We start from the raw sequence: 16,809 nt of genomic DNA on the forward strand, positions 1-16,809 counted from the left end.
AATGAGTTCTTAGTGTTTATGTCATTACTTTGTGTCTTGTCGTGGCACGAGTATTCGAACGGTTTCCAATTTTTCCACAATAAATTGGTGGCGACTCCACAAATGCATGCTTATTAAACCTTTAACCGGTTTTAATGCCTCACCAATTGGTAATGGTGCATGACGTTCTTTCACAAACCAAGGTCCCGTGGGAGAAGTGCCGCCACCTCGAAACCAACGCGCGGGTGCCGGTGACCCATGTCCACAGTTTGGCGACTCTGCTGAGGAAGATACACTTACGTGTTACCCAGGGTGAAACTTGAATAAGGTTAGGGAATAGTTTATACGAGATAGTTGTCGATTTTCATTACTCGACCTTCTTAGGCCGTTTCATTCGGCCTTCCTAGGCTTAACCCAACCCATTTGACCAATCGTCCCGTCTGGATGGTCCAAATTCTTATCTGGACCTAAAGATGGATAGCGATTGACGTCAACCATACCACGGTACATACTCATATTCGTATCAAGAGCTTTCACTACTTGAGGAAATGGACTAGGAACCGATCTTACTCATGTTTGGCATGGACCTCTCCACAGACCAGGGTTTGATTGCTTGGTATGGCAACCCACCTTTTTAAGCCAAAACCCTTTAAATGCACTCAGCATACCGTAATAATGCCCATATGTATGTTTGTATCATATACGTGATCACCTTTTGTAAACAAAACCATGAAATTTTGTAAAATAAAATCCATTCCAAAATGTAAACCTTTTCAAAAATGGCCTAAAACAGCGCAAAATAAGCCGAAACTCTCTCCAAATATCGAGTCAAAATTCGGGCCTCAAGCTCACTTCGAGTCAGCACTCCTACAACTACACTACCATTGTCTAGGATAAACATTTCAAAATTTGTCATTTTCAAATCCCACTTGATACAGTGGCACACACCCACTTCACAAGTCGAGTCTTTTTGAGTAAGTGTGCGAAAATGGTCGATCGTGTTTTGATTCGTCGTCGATTTCTTATCCTCAGTCCAAAATGGTGGGAACTAGTCATGGAAGCGTTAATGGTCAACCCCAACTGTCCGTAAATGGTAATTATCAAATCCTAGCTGCGCTCCTTCGTCTCCAGGCAAGCCAAGACCATGCTTATGCTTGCCTTAACACCATCAAAGGCCGTATTGTCGCTGTAGAAGCTAGACTTCCTCCTGTAGAGGATCACATTCCCGACATGGTTATACACAATAATCTTCCACCCTTTGTTGGACAACCAGAAGTCAATCTTCCACCAGGTCCTACTAAAGCTGAAAAGCGACTCCAGTATTTGGAGGAGCAATTAATGTATCTCAAGGGAGATGACATCTACAGGGAAAACAGCCGCAAATATGAGGCAGTAAATGTTAAACTGTCAACTAATTTCAACATGACTGATATCCCGAAGTTTAAGGGGCATGAAAACCCTTTGAACCATATTCGTGCCTTCAAAGATTATATGTCTATCAAAGGCATTAAGCCAGAGATGTTCTTAAGGATCTTTCCTTCATCTCTCGACACTATTCCTAAGCAATGGTTCTACTCCTTGGATCACAAGAAAATTGCTACTTGGGACGATGCTGCAATTGAGTTCACCAAACAGTACGCAGATAATGCTGAAATTCAAGTCAATATGCGCACTCTAGAGGTTCTTACCCAAAATGAGAAAGAAGGTTTCACCGACGTCCTAAGTAGGTGGAGAAAGACTAGCACACAACTCGTAGAGCGCCCAGACGAAGCTACTCTTGCTGAAATGTTCGTGGACAATTTGAGGCCAATCTACGCGAACCATCTAAGGTACCAAAACATAAAGTCTTTCAAAGACTTAACTGTGCTAGGAACAAGGATTGAAGATGAGATTCGTAAAGGACTCTTGTCCAAAACGATAGGTCGCGGATATCAAGGCACAACGAGCCGTTCTTATGGCTCCACTAGCAAGACCGACGAGGTCAACCTTGTCGAATCATCTACTAAGAAGAATAACCCGCAAAGGAAGTTCACCAAAGTTGGTGACTCGTACTCCAATGCTCTAAAAAGGCTGATGAAACAAGGCAAACTCCAACCCATAGGACCTACACTTGACCCAGAGAAGAAGTCTAGGTTCTGGGATGAGGATGCCTATTGTGAGAACCATAGAGGCAAAGGACATGATACAGAGAATTGCTTCAAATTGAAACACGCCATTCAGGATATGATTAAAGATAGGCGCTTGCCTATACCTCCTGCAAGCAAGCTTAATAAACTCAGAATCCTCTTGGAATTCTGATGATCACAGATGAGGAATCCACCTTGGATTGTTCGCACCTCATTTCTCCAGCTAAAGATGAGGTCAATGCACTAGAAAATGAAGAGAGTTATTCCACCATCTCCCCTAAAGGCTGTTAGCCTTCTATATGGAGAGGATCGATTCGTCAAGGCAGCGCAGGATGAGATCATTACCATGATAATTCAAGACGACCATTTCAACCCTACAACACTGATCACTGACACCAGCTCAAATCAGCAGAAAGGATGGAGAAAGTCTATCAAATGGACCAACAATCAAGGAAAGCTCTTCAAAGTCACTACTGGAGAAGGAGAGCTGTTCAAAGGAGAACCCGAAGATGATGAATTCGAGTCAGAGTCGGAATCAGAGTCGGAGTCGGAACCTAGGTCTAGAGAAGTCGCTAGAGAGTCTTCTCCTGTCGTCACTCCCCACCCTTTTGTTTCTCCTAGCATAGTATCGCCTAGTAACAGTAGCATGGGGAATGTCCCAGCAACTGTCCCTTTACCACCACTGACTACTGCGTAGATGGCTTCTTTGTTTCAGCTAAACTTTAATATGAATAAATCTGACTCTGCTTACTCCTTGTGTTATTCTGAATGCAATTTTATTTACGATGATGATGAGGATGATCCTGACCCATACTCAATCGAATTACCCCATCTATATAATCAAAGAAATACTAGAAGAGGGGGAAGGGGCACCAGTCATAGAAAATACCGAACATATCAACGTAGGAACGGAATTAGAACCCCAAGAACTTAGGTTAGGAATGACCCTAAACCCAACTGAAAGGGCCAGTTTCATCGACATCCTACACGAGTTCAAAGACGTCTTCGCTTGGTCTTACAAGGTTATGCCAGGGATCAAAAGGGATATTGCAGAACATCGCATTCCAATCAAGCCAGGTTTCAGGCCTGTAAAGCAGAAGCTTCGTCGGATGAGAACAGAGTGGGCTCTTAAGATTAAAAAAGAAGTAGATAAGCAATTCAAAGCCGAATTCATCAAAGTTTCCGAGTATTCAGACTGGGTGGCTAATATAGTCCCCGTACCCAAAAAGGATGGGCGAATCCGGGTTTGTGTTAATTTCAGAGACTTGAACAAAGCAAGTCATAAAGACGATTTCCCTCTACCAAACATCGATATATTGGTAGATAATATAGCAGATCACGCATTGTTATCCTTCATGGATGGGTATGTAAGGTATAACCAAATCAAAATGGCCGTGGAAGATATGCACAAGACAGCCTTCATCACTCAATGAGGAACATACTGTTATACTGTTATGCCATTCGGGCTAATCAATGCTGAGGCTACATACCAACGCACTGCGACTACTTTGCTACATGACATGATGCATAAAGAGGTGGAGGTGGAGGTGTACGTGGATGATATGATCTTCAAATCTAAGGATAGAAAAGGGCACATCGATAACCTTCACAAATTCTTCCTCAGGTTGCGCAAGTACAACACGAGGCTCAATCCTCAGAAATGTGCATTCGGCGTAACATCAGGCAAGCTTCTAGGATACGTTGTCAGCCAGGGGGGGAATAGAAATTGATCTATCCAAGATCAAGGCCTTAATCGAGATGCCACAACCCCAAACAGAAAAGAAGGTTAAAAGATTCCTGGGCAAAGTGCAGTACATAAGTCGATTCATATCAAAATTCACTATGATTTGCGAGCCTATCTTTAAAAAGCTCAAGAAATCGGAGCATACCATATGGGACGATGACTGTCAAAAGGCATTTGACAGGATAAAGGAGATATTGGCCAAGCCACCAGTGCTAATGCCTCCCCAACTAGATCAACCTCTTGGTTTATATTTGACAGTTACCGAAACAGCCATGGGGGCTATGCTCGCGCAGACTGTTGGAAAAGAAGATAGAGCTATCTATAACCTTAGTAAGAAGTTCTTGGAGTACGAGAGTAAGTATACATCTCTCGATAAGACGTGCCTAGCTCTTATGTGGGCAACAAAGAAGCTACGCCATTACATGCTTAGCTACTCGGTCAAAGTGTATTCCAAAATGGATCCTGTTAAATACCTCTTCGAGAAACCCGTTCTCAATGAACGCTTGGCAAGATGGACCTTAATACTCTCAGAGTTCGATCTCAAATACGTAGCTTTGAAATTCATAAAGGGACGTGCCGTGGCTGAATTCTTCGCAGATAATCCTATCAATGATACGCAAGCAATATACATGTGTTCGTTTCCAGATGAGGATATTTTACAAACCCGTATAGATTCTTGGGATCTTTACTTTGATTGGGCATCCAATCTGAGAGGATTTGGAATATGAGTGTTGCTCATTTCTCCTGAAGGCGAGCATACACCACTTTATGTCAAACTCGACTTTGAGGTAACATATAATGCAACAGAGTATGAAGCTTGCCTCAGTGGTCTACAAGCAGCAGTGAGTCTAGGCATTAAGAAGCTTCGAGTTCACGGGGACTCATCCTTAATCATTAACCAAATCACCGGATCTTGGAAAATTCGAAGTAAAAGTCTAGTACCCTATCATGTTAGGATAGATCAGATTGCTCAATTCTACGATAAGGTCACTTATCTACACCTGCCTCGCGAAGAAAATCAGTTTGCGGATGCTCTTGCCGAACTCGCATCCTTGATTAACATGCCAGACAACATGGTCGAAATGCCCTTGTGCATCGAATGGCGGTCAGAGCCAGCCTATGTACACTTCCTTACAGATGAAGAGGAAAACCCAGAGGAACCTTGGTTCCAGGCCATTCTCAATTTCAAGCTCAATGGTACATACCCACCATATATGGATAAGAGGAGACAACACGCAATACGCCTACTTGCCTCTCTATACCTCCTCATGCAGGGAGAGTTGTACAAAAGAACACCACTTGGTGTCCTCTTGCGTTGCCTTGATCATTAACGGGCATGGAAAGTAATGGAAGAAGTTCACGATAGAGAATGCGGTCCTCACATAAGTGGACCTATATTGCAAAGAAGATTACGCGTCTAGGGTATTACTGGACGACAATGGAGTCAGATTGCATCAAATACGTCAGGCATTGTCATAATTGCCAGATCTTCGGGAATGTGCAAGATGTTCCTCCCTCAATGCTATATACCATGACATCTCCTTGGCCGTTTTCTGCTTGGGGAATAGACATCATCGGGAAGATCACTCCAGCTGGGACAGAAGGCCATTGTTTCATTCTAGTAGCTATCGACTATTTCAATAAATGGGTCGAGGCAGCATCTTATACTAGACTTACAGCCAAACATGTGGCAAAGTTCATACAAACCAATATCATTTGTCGATACGGTTGCCCACGTGAAATCATCAGTGACAACGGGTCACATTTTCAGGCTGAAGCTGCACAGTTGTTAGCCAAATATAAGATCAAACATCACCATTCCTCGCCATATAGACCTCAAACTAATGGCGCGGTAGAGGCAACTAACAAAAATATCGTCACAATACTCAAGAAAATGATCGACAATTATCGCGATTGGCCTAGCGAAATACCCTTTGCTTTATGGGGATATCACACGTCAGTTAGGACGCCCACTGGGGCTACTCCTTTCTATTTAACTTACGGCATGGAAGCTGTTCAACTAGTAGAGCTAGAGATCCCATCTCAACGCATTTTACTCGAAAGTCAAATTCTAGAGGCTGAATGGAATAGAGATAGGTATGATGAACTTGTCCTCTTGGACGAACGGAGGCTACGCGCGTTACATAATGTGCAGACATATCAGACGCGTATCAAACGAGCCTTTAACAAATGGGTCAAACCCAGAAATATCAAGGAAGGGGATTTAGTACTCAAGTCAGTCAGAGCCCTCTTATCCGTCGATCCACGAGGAAAATTTAAACCTAATTGGGCAGGACCATTTCTGGTCAAATCCATACTTTCAGGGGTGGGGTTAAGATCACAGATCTAGACGGGAATGAGTTCTCTATTCCGACTAACCTAGACCAACTGAAATGGTACTACCCTTAGAAATAGGACAAAACACGCCTCGCGTGACACACGTGCCGCTCTTACGACACGAAATAAAACCGGCCCCTTGCCCGCTAAAAAGCTTATGACATTTCGCTCTTGCGTTTTGACATGTTTGACATCCTTATATCATCAAATTGAATGGCATTTCCTTAGGAGTAAGTAAAGCACACGCTTATTTTTCTAAGTTAATTACAAGCTCTTGCTTCGAACATTTATTCTTTTACATTTTTTCGAACTACATACAGGGTTTTATTTCATTTTTTTTCTAATGAATACGTAGGCAATCCTTTACAGGATACAACCCGTCATTTCAAAATGTAAATAGAAGTACATTTGCATGTTGCATTTGAAATTCAACAAGAATAAATAAAGAAAATTTATAAAAACTTCTTAACTGATAAATCTTTTATTCATTATTCCTTAAATAATAATAGTAGTATGCCAAATACATATAAATTTAAAAATGCTAAAAATTAAAATGCTAGGCTAGGATTCTAAAAACCCCGCCATTTATTACAGCTCAAATAATAGTAAATAATACTATAAAAATGACTAAGGCTACTCTTCCATTTTCCCCTTGCCTTTGTCACCCTTGTCATATTTCTTGTCTCGACTACGAGCAAGACACTCTTGCGTTACTTCCGACCTAATCACTAACGGTCGTTCTCGCGGTTTAACATTCTCATTTCGATCCACCACCATATTCTCGGTAGGAGCATTCTTTAGTTTATTCGACGGACGAACGACCCGATATCCGACCTCTTCTTCCTCCTCAGTCAAGTACTTTTGGTTCTCCTTCGCCACTTCACATATCTTGTAGTCTACAGGCTCGTACTTCCTTAGCTTTTCACGTTCCTTGGGAGTACCAGCTTTCCTCCACTGCAGATATGAGTCAGATACCCATAGCGAGCCAACCGGAACCGATATGAAACACATGTTCCTTTGGGCCAAACGAATTGCCCACTCTCGACAAGACTCTGAAGTATGCGCCAAGGCAGTTTGAGGGACAGTGTCTAGCTTAGGAATTTTTTGTTTTAGGCCCACTTGCCTCATCAATCTCTCCAGAAAGGCATGGACCATGAATTCCAAGCCGGGAACGCGAATGGATCGTGTCGGGTCCAAAGATGATACTACAGTCACTGACCTAAGATGCCACCAAGGAACTATCCACCTGATCAGGGGCCCATCTTCACTCTTCAATTTATTCTCCCAATAATTGCATACTCGAGTGAAGTCCACCATGTATAGCCTCGTTCTCATCGCAATTGATCGAGAGCGGTATCCTGCCACGTCAACTGGGGGCTCGATCAACCGCAGTGTTTCCATCAACCAGATCTGCAAGAAAGGGAACATGAATCAATATCCCATAACCGGCCTAAAAAAAAAACGGCCGAATAGGACCAAAAGACAGGTTCTTACCTGTAAAATGATAGGACTCCCAAGATAAGGATGCTCGTGGTTCGCCTTTCTGTTGTCCAAACCTAGGATAGTCTCCCCTAGAATCAAGCATGCTGGGCTCTTGCGCAGTTTCATTTGCTCCACTATGCCTAAAACCCGAGGGTCACCCCTCATCTCTTTGTCCACATGCCCTCGCAAGATGTAGCAATGAAGAAGGCAAAATCCATAAGCTCTGCGCCTCGCTGCATAGGAGATAGTAAGGTCCTCCCTATTTATAAATCGATCAACAAATTCAAACATACGGACACCTTTTGTGGTCACAAGATGGTCTACCTTAGCCTTGGTCAATCCAAGTAAGTCCCTGAATTGTTTTTATATCCTTGAGATCTAGGGGGTATAGCCGGAACACTTTCTGCATCCCATCCTCCAACCGCAGCAATTTCTTCAGGAAAAGGACAAATTTTGCCTCCCAGAAAGGCAAATACATGAAAATTCGGGTCCCAATATTCAACAGGCACTCAAGAAGGGCCTAATTACCTTCACTAGCTTCAAACTTATGATGGATCCTAAATTAGAAGCAACCATGTCGTGCTTCTCCACATTTGTAAATTCATTCGTCCACTCCTTAATGCGATTTTCAAAGGCATCCATATTTTGTTGGAAAATTTTGAGAAGATATAGGAGGTTTTATGTAAAAGACGGAATTAAGGAAGAGAGAATTGTGAGAATAAAAGCTCAACCGAGGTCTCTATTTATACTATTTGCTGTTTCCTAATTTCAGCTAAGGACGGACTAACTGGAGAAAAGACGCAGCAGTTGCTGCGCCTCTTCGAAGGATCAAAGCTCCTGCCGCGCCTCTTCCCCAGGCTCTCTTCCTCTTTGACAGCCACAAGATCTTTTTTTTTTTGGTAAAATGTAAACTCTATTAAGAGAAAAGGATAGAAACACATACATCAGCATTTTTGTGAGCTAGCAAGCTCATCAACTCAACAAAATCCTACCATAATCAAACTGTCAAAACAAAATAAAATTACATCAGCTTCTCTAGCCACTGCCTATCTTTTCTTGATATGATGCCTCTTGCTTGTTGTTGAATGCGTGTTCTAATATCATACTGGATCATGGCAGCACATCTACTAGGACTGATTAACTTGTGCTCATGCCTGCTCCCATTCCGTTGCAGCCATATATGATACATTGCAGCATTGATGATGCTATTCAGAGTCCCAATTTTTAGCCTGGTAAATCTCCTGTGTTACCTCCAGTTCTGGATATTATCAGTTGAAATCTGCACACCTGTCCAAGCCTGAAGACTCTGAATTACCCTCCTGCTGTACTGACATTGAAAGAACAAATGCTGGCTAGTTTCTTCCTCCTGAGCACAGATACAGCTGTTGCTATCAGGACTGATACCTAGTCCGTAAAGCTTCCCTTTAGTATTAAATCCCTGATGGTGATACAGCTAGGCAATGAAGCTATGTTTGGGAAAGACCATTTAGTCCATATAAGATGAAGCCACTCCACTTCTAGGATGACAGGGCTGAGCCAGTTATAACCTTTTTTAATAGTATACTCTTTGCCTGGAACACAAGTCCATTCATTCTGATCATAAGCCTCCTGTAGGTCCTTCCTCATTTTACACACTTTCTTCTATGCCCAACTAGCTTCATTTGGAGGAGTATAGTCCTCCTATGTCACTCCTTTCAGGTAGATGTTGTGCACCCATTGAACCCATAATTTGGATGGGTTAGAGTGTACCCACCATACCAGCTTCCCAATTGCTGCCTTATACCAGATGCTGTCCACTCTCAATCCAAGACCTCTCCTCTTCTGATCTGTGCATATCTTAGCCCAAGCCACAATTAGAGTTCTTGTATATTCAGTCCCTCCATCCCCCACGGGATCTTTCCTAATCTGTTTTATGTAAAGTTTCCTATTCCTATAGGGATTTAATTCGGTAATTCCGAATAATTACCAAATTTATGTTTCCTAATCTTTACGGGTTCGTTTTTCGAGGCAAAATCGACATTTTCGCCAAATTCGCACACTTACTCATTTTTTTTTCTTTTTTTTTTTTCAGGGAATCATTTCAGTCCCTTTTTGCAAACTGTTTATGATACACTTAGACATTTCTTTTAAATTCGTTTTTTAGGGGGTAGCCCTCCCTACCATCTGGTCGCGTAGTTTTTGTCCATTTTCGGGCACTTTTAAATTCTTTTTTAGGGGGTAGCCCTCCCCACCATCCGGTCGCGTCATTTTGTCCATTTTCGGGCACTTTTTTTTTCATTTTTGTCATTTCGTCCATTTTCGGGCACTTTTTTTTCATTTTCCATTCTTTTCGCGCTAATTTAGGCCATTTTAATTTTATTTTAATGTTTTGCTATGTAATTTTCTACGTGAATTTCGGCAGCATGATGGCGCAAACCGTCACATGCAAAACCTGTTTTTTCCAAAGCTAACCTGCAGATACAACGAACACCCAGTAGCAAAGTGTAGATACCCGTATCCGTCGATATTGGAATTTATAGAGAACCCGACAAACACCCGATGATGATAGGACACATGTTTTTTTTAAGTGAGTTCATTTTATTAATTTAAATGATATTTAAATTAAAGTCTTTTTTAAGGTGATTTCAATTTAATTTATTTTATTTTGAATTTATTTTCCCAAGTTTATTTTATTGAAAATAAAATAAATATTTGATTTGAAAAATCATTTTATGAGTATATTTGGTTTGAAAAATCATTTATTTTAATGTGTTAATTGATTTGAAAAATCGATTTAAAAATCAAAAAGAACTCGTTTCAACCACACGTTTTTGAGCTCGATTTTAGCTCGGTTTTTGAGCCCGTTTTCTTTACGAGTTGGCACGAATATCGAGTACACTAACCAACCTAGACCACTACCCATCCAACCCCAGTTCGAACCCCATAACCACGGCCCAAATCATGCCCCAAATCACCCCCAAACAGCCCGCATACACGAAGCAGCCCCCCCTGTTTTGCAGCTCAAACCCGAGTCCAAAACCCACTCCAAACACCACCAAAACCCATACCCATTAACCCTAACCCATACCCTAATATCCTACCCATATTACCTTACCTTAACCACCAAGAAAACCCCCCATACGAACCCTAGAAAACCCCCCAAAAGCTGCTAGACAGCAGCTATGCTCAGGGGAGCCCGTCTGCCTCTCCTCCTTTTTACCCTACCTTAACTCCTTATAAATACCCTCCCTTCACCATACATTCATTCCTTTAAGTTCTCCATACATACTACCTTCACTTACAAGCTTTAAACTCCAGAAACAAACCCTAATTGCCTCTCAAAAACCCTCCACAAAACCGACTTACAAACTGAAACAGTTTGTGTGTCCTCTTCGAAAAACAATTCGTTCCTCCATCAAACCTCCATTAAAATTCGAGTTTCTTGTTCCAAATTAACCATACAACATCCATATACACATTAGACAAAGATTTACGAGCCAAATTGCCCTTGAGAGAACACGAATTCCCTCGAAAAACAGAGTGTTATACACTCTGTTTTCGCGGCTTTTTCCTGTCTGTCCAGTTCTATTTGTACTCGTTTTTCGTGCCCAATAACTCAGAACGAGCAGGGGTTGCTTTAAGATCTCTGTTCTCCTCTCTTTTTAGTTTTCAAAACATCTTTTAAATCGAATTTTCATCGTGAAACGAGGGAGAAATCGCTGTTTGAAAGTTGCTGTCCAGATTCGATAAAAACGTGTTGTTTGCTTTGTTTCTTCGTCGACGACGGCCTCTCGAGATAAAATCTACCATCGATTACGACCCAAGACGGTGTCAACGATACATGTAGGTTGAGAGTGCATCAAATCCTTCTCTTTCTCCCTTTTATTTCGTTTTTTTATGTTTGTTTTTTTATTGTTTCGTTTTATTTCGTTTATCGTTTTTTATTTATCGTTTAAATTAACTATGAAACTAGTTTAGTCCGAGTATGAGTTAAAGTACCACCATGAACACCCGCGTTGACTTGAGATGGGAAAGAAACCGCTACATCAGTCGGTCGTACACCCCCGTCTCATTTACATATCCTCGTGTTCAAGGTAGGACATAAATAAAACGAACTTCTAACTTCGCTCCTCGTTTTTGACCCTTTGTTTGTTTCGGCCAATTCGACACACCCTAGGACCATTCACATGTTAGTATGACCTCTGATTGTTAACATATAACTCGTTTAGATGACATTCGATTAATTTAATAACCCAATTAGACACATTAGGGTACATCGACATAGCTTTTAAAATCAACTAACAATTCTGTAACTTAATGAACGCATCTCTCTCTTTCACCTAATTTCTCGCTAGTATAAGTGTGCGTGATTAGCACCTTCTTATTAACACTCGATGAGTTAACTTAATTAGCAAACTTGACCTAATTTGACCCCTTTTAGGCCGTGTAGAATACACCTTTGCGCGACATCCTTCCAATCGATCAACGTTGTTTCTAATTCGTTTTCTAACTTGTTTCCTATCTCGTTTCGCAATCATCTATCTAACCTAGGAACTAGGATAGCCGTGTATGAGGTCGTGTTTGGCCGTGTCTTTTGTATCCCTTTTCTCGTTTTTTTATCTTAGTCTCATTGTTTGTATCTTGTAATCAATTTGTGTTTATCGAGTCGTGTTTTGTAACTTGTTTATAATTAGTTCTCCTTTATTGAGTCAAACGATTTCTAAAAACCTTAGTTTTGTTTAGTTAGACGGTTGTGCCCCAATGCAAGTGAGAGCGTAGTAAATCGCATGTTGTTTAAAGCAACATGGCCCGATTTATGCTAATGCATGCTTTGGTGTATGACCCAATGTCTAATTCGATAAGATTAAGTGGAAGCACGCATTACGAGGAGTGACCCAAGGCCGTGAGTCATGTAGGCCGTGAGTCACCCCTTTGTGCACGTTTTCCTAGGCCGAATGGCCATGTGTCGTGTATGGTGTCGTATATAGCAATTGTATTTAGATCGAGTTGTATCTTTAATTTATTGTTGTGTCGGCATGAAATGCCTGGTTTGTAATAGGTAGATCCCACGGCTCCCCCATTCCCCCTTAAGCCTTGTTTGCTTTGTTTTGTATGTTGTTAGATTAATCAACCCGCATGCTAAATTACAACTTTGACAAAGTTAGTTTAGTTGCATCTAAAACGACATAGAAATTGTTGTCACATGTTAGGGTTTAAAATGATGTTTGCATATCATATATCGTAGTAGCTATGACCTTGTTTGAACTCCGACACTTGACTTATTAGAGGCCGTTATCAACGGGCGGGGTTAGGTGTCCTTGTGGGCTTCCTAACACGTACCCTCACCCCTTACTCAAGATCTATGGTTTGTGGATCCGTCTAAATACCATTGGATTATGAGAGTCATTCAAATCGAGTGATATAGGGTACAAGTCTTTATCTTTAATCACTCGTAGTCGATTGGCTTTATGCTTTTCGATGAAAGGTGTAAAGTTGACTTGAACGGTTCCAAGTTCCCAAAAAACTTGGTGGCGACTCTAATTTGTCTTAATTCGATTCGAAGGAACCTCGAGTCGATTATGCCTAGTGTTATCCGCGGACGCAGTTCCCGAGGGCCTTGTCCACAGTTTGGCGACTCCGCTGGGGAAAAGAGGACTAGTTACACTTTGTTTCTAGGGTCTTTTCCTTCGAGGTGAAACTTGAAAATAAAGTGTTGGAAAGTAAAACATTACTCATAGTGCTACGATTCATGCATAAACCCTTAAGGATTTTCCCGGGCCGTCTCAGCGTTTCTTTGTGATGCGTGGGGGGCGACGTCCCACTATGCTAGGAAGCTGCACATTGCTCGCTTCCACTCCACCTCGCGTGGTTCTTGATGGTGGGGACGCTCTTCTAGGTACTTTACCTTAAGGCCCTTGCTCTATAAGACCGCAAAAGGATGGACGGCATAGACCTTCTTGTAGAAGACTTGCCGAGACTTAGAGATGTCTAGGAGCATACATCCTTATAACATGAGAATGACAATGTGCAAGTTGTTTTCCCGAGTCTTTTCAAAATTTTCCATGTCCATTTCAAAACCGAACTTTTGAACAACTTACTTTCAAAATTAGCATGGTTTTAAAAACGCGGAATGCTGCCCAAATAGGACTAGAAATTTCGGCCAAAACAAGCTTTTATAGCCGGCATGCTGCCCATTTCAAATCTCATTTTTCAAATCGATCATTCGTTTTTCAAAATCAATCCAAAATGCCTCTCGAACCTTAACCAAGCATGAAATGCGTCGAGTCGTGTCCAGGTCCTGGCCGTGTTTGGCTAGTTGTGTCTCGTCTCAAGTGTCTAGAACACGACCTTGTCGGGTCGCCCAAGCTCACCTCTTGGGCTACGAGTCATGTGGGTCGACCATTTGGTCTAGGATAGTCCACAGAAACGTCCAAGCTAGGCCATTTAGGGCGTTTTCACTCGAACCTAAGGACTATGTTGGTCCAACCACGGGTTTACACACCGAGTCCGGTTTAGAATCGTGCTATGACAGTTTGAGTCATGTCGTTTTGTCGAGTCTAAAATGAACCAAGGTCTAAATCCAACCGTGAGTCGAACCTTTGGTTAGTCAGTCTCAAGTCGAGTCTTTGTTTGAGTCAAGTTGGGGTCGTGTCCTTAAGTGTGCAGGGGCTCTTACTTTAAATATTGACTCAGTACGGGGTTTTCTTGTAGAAAGGCCACCAAAAACCCGACGTCAAGCAATGGAAGATGCTGTTAACAAGCTCACTGAGGCCGTGAACCTCATGATGACCCGCATGGATGCAATCGAATCTAAGCTGAGTGAAGATTCCCCTTCATCTACCCCACCTCTGACTGATCTGGAGAAACGGTTCAAGTTCATCGAAGACCGTTTGAAACTCTCCCAGGGGAAGAACATCCACTATGAGAATGCTAGGGCCTATGCCCCAGTTCAGGATAAGTTGCCCACGAACATGGTACTCACTGACATCCCAAAGTTCAAGGGCACCGAAGATCCAGTCCACCATGTTAAGGCCTATAAAGGGTACTTAGCACTGAAGGGAGTACCTGCTGACATGCTCTCTGAAATTTTTGCCCAATCTCTGGGTGAACACCCGAAGGCGTGGTTCTATAATCTTGACCTCAATAACTTCCCCACTTTCGAAGATATTACGGTGGAGTTCTGTAAGCACTATGCTGACAATGTTGAGATTCAAACCAACATAAGGACTTTGGAAGTGATGACACAGAAAGAAAAAGAAGGCTTTACTGAATTCCTTGCAAGATGGCGCGCTGAAAGCGTGAAATTAGCCAAGAAGCCTGACGAAGTTGAAATGGTAGATAAGTTCGTAAAGAATCTACGACCTATTTACCGCAATGCTCTGAAATACCAGAATTTTGGCTCTTTCAAAGAATTGATAAGAATCGGGATAAAGGTAGAAGATGATGTTATAAAGGCTGAGGTTGAAAAGCCGAAAGGGTACCAAGGGGCCTCATCGTCTAGGACCAAAGCTCCAGCAACGACCCATTTAGATGAAGGCATCAATCTCTTAGAAGGGCAATCGAAGAAGTCGCAGCGCCAAACACCTAGGGCATTCACCGATATCGGATGCACTTATACATATGCTCTCCAAAGGCTCATAGCCCAAGGAAAGCTGAAGCCTATTGGTCCAACTCCGGACCCTCCCGCTGATCAACAAGGTAAATGGTATAAACCAAATGCCTACTGTGCCTTTCATCAAGGGAAAGGCCATGATACTTGAAAGGTGCTATCGATCAAGCACGAAATCCAAGACATGATTGAGAATGGAACACTCCCGATCCCAACTGTTAAACCCAATAACATCACCAATCCATTTGGCGATCACTCCAACTTTGTTTCTGTCGAAGACAATGTCGATTATTCCCATCTTATCCGCCCATGTCACTTGAAAGGGGTGTTTATCGGGAAAATATTTGTGGATTGCTTTGAATTATTGCCAAACCCGAAGAATGAAATTCAAGTCGGGAGTCTTGCCCTAGAATGTACTCCTCTCATTAACGAAGTTAATAAAAGACAATTCGATTCACCAACCTACATCACTGGCGTAGATCCTCAGAGGACTACCTCGGAATGGAGGCAGACCATCATAGGGATCAAGGACCGAGCGAGCATCTAAGGACACAACAATGAACAAGGGAAAGCTCAAGACCAGATTTGAAAAATTATGAGTCGGGATCTGTTTTCTTTTCTTAGTCGAGTCGAGTCTAGGACTTTCTTTTCTTGAAATTGAGTCGATGACCTAGGGTATGTCCTAGGAGTCGTTCTTTCGAGTCTGTTAAGCTTTTGCCATTCCAATAAAAAAGTTGCAGTTTCGTTTCCAAATATGTCTTGTTTCCAATCCTCAATCATTCCGAAACATGATAAAACGCACAACACACTCAAAGGAATCCCTGGGGTAGAAATATGTCCTTTTTCAAAATGTAAGGTACACTAGGATCCCGTGTTTGATTCCTTACCTATTCCATGTTTGGTGGTAGAAAACCTCCATCTGAACCAATGTTTGTGACAAGCTTTTAGATGATTCTATGACAAACCCGGACTAGCTCCTTGTTTCCCCTATATATCGATGATGGAAGGCAAGCCTTTTCCCCAACAAAATCATCCCATCTCGAAGAGAGAAGATATCAACCCGTTCTAACAAGGAATTGTTAGTTCCTACCCAAATTAGTTGGCGAAGCCCAGTTTTCAAGGTGTATCCATTTATGACTAAGAGAATGAATAGAAGATCATTTTCAAAGAGAGAAAAAAAATGAAAAAGAATGAGAAAAAGAGAAAAATTGGAAAAATGAAAAAAAAAAAAAAATGAAAAAAAAGAAAAATGAAAAAAAAGATGAAAGAAAAAGAAAAAAAGATGTTGAAGTTATTGCGGAATGCTTTTGGTTGGATGTTGAAGTTACGGAAGCCATAAGTCAAGTCAAGTACCCATAGTTGAAGTTCAATGGGCGAAGCCCAAAAGCGTAAGTAGTGACCTCTTTATCCTCTAAGTCCTTCCTGAGACTGTTACAAGGGGATAGTCAGGAATTTTGAGAATCATTCCGCTTGTGCTGTTACACCCAGCCTTTAGGGTCCAGATATGGAAATTTGAACCCACATCGATTCCCAACCCATTTGTACTCGGGTTT

The sequence above is a fragment of the Silene latifolia genome, chromosome 1, assembly GCF_048544455.1.
Source record: "Silene latifolia isolate original U9 population chromosome 1, ASM4854445v1, whole genome shotgun sequence".
In the NCBI taxonomy this organism is placed as follows: domain Eukaryota; kingdom Viridiplantae; phylum Streptophyta; class Magnoliopsida; order Caryophyllales; family Caryophyllaceae; genus Silene; species Silene latifolia.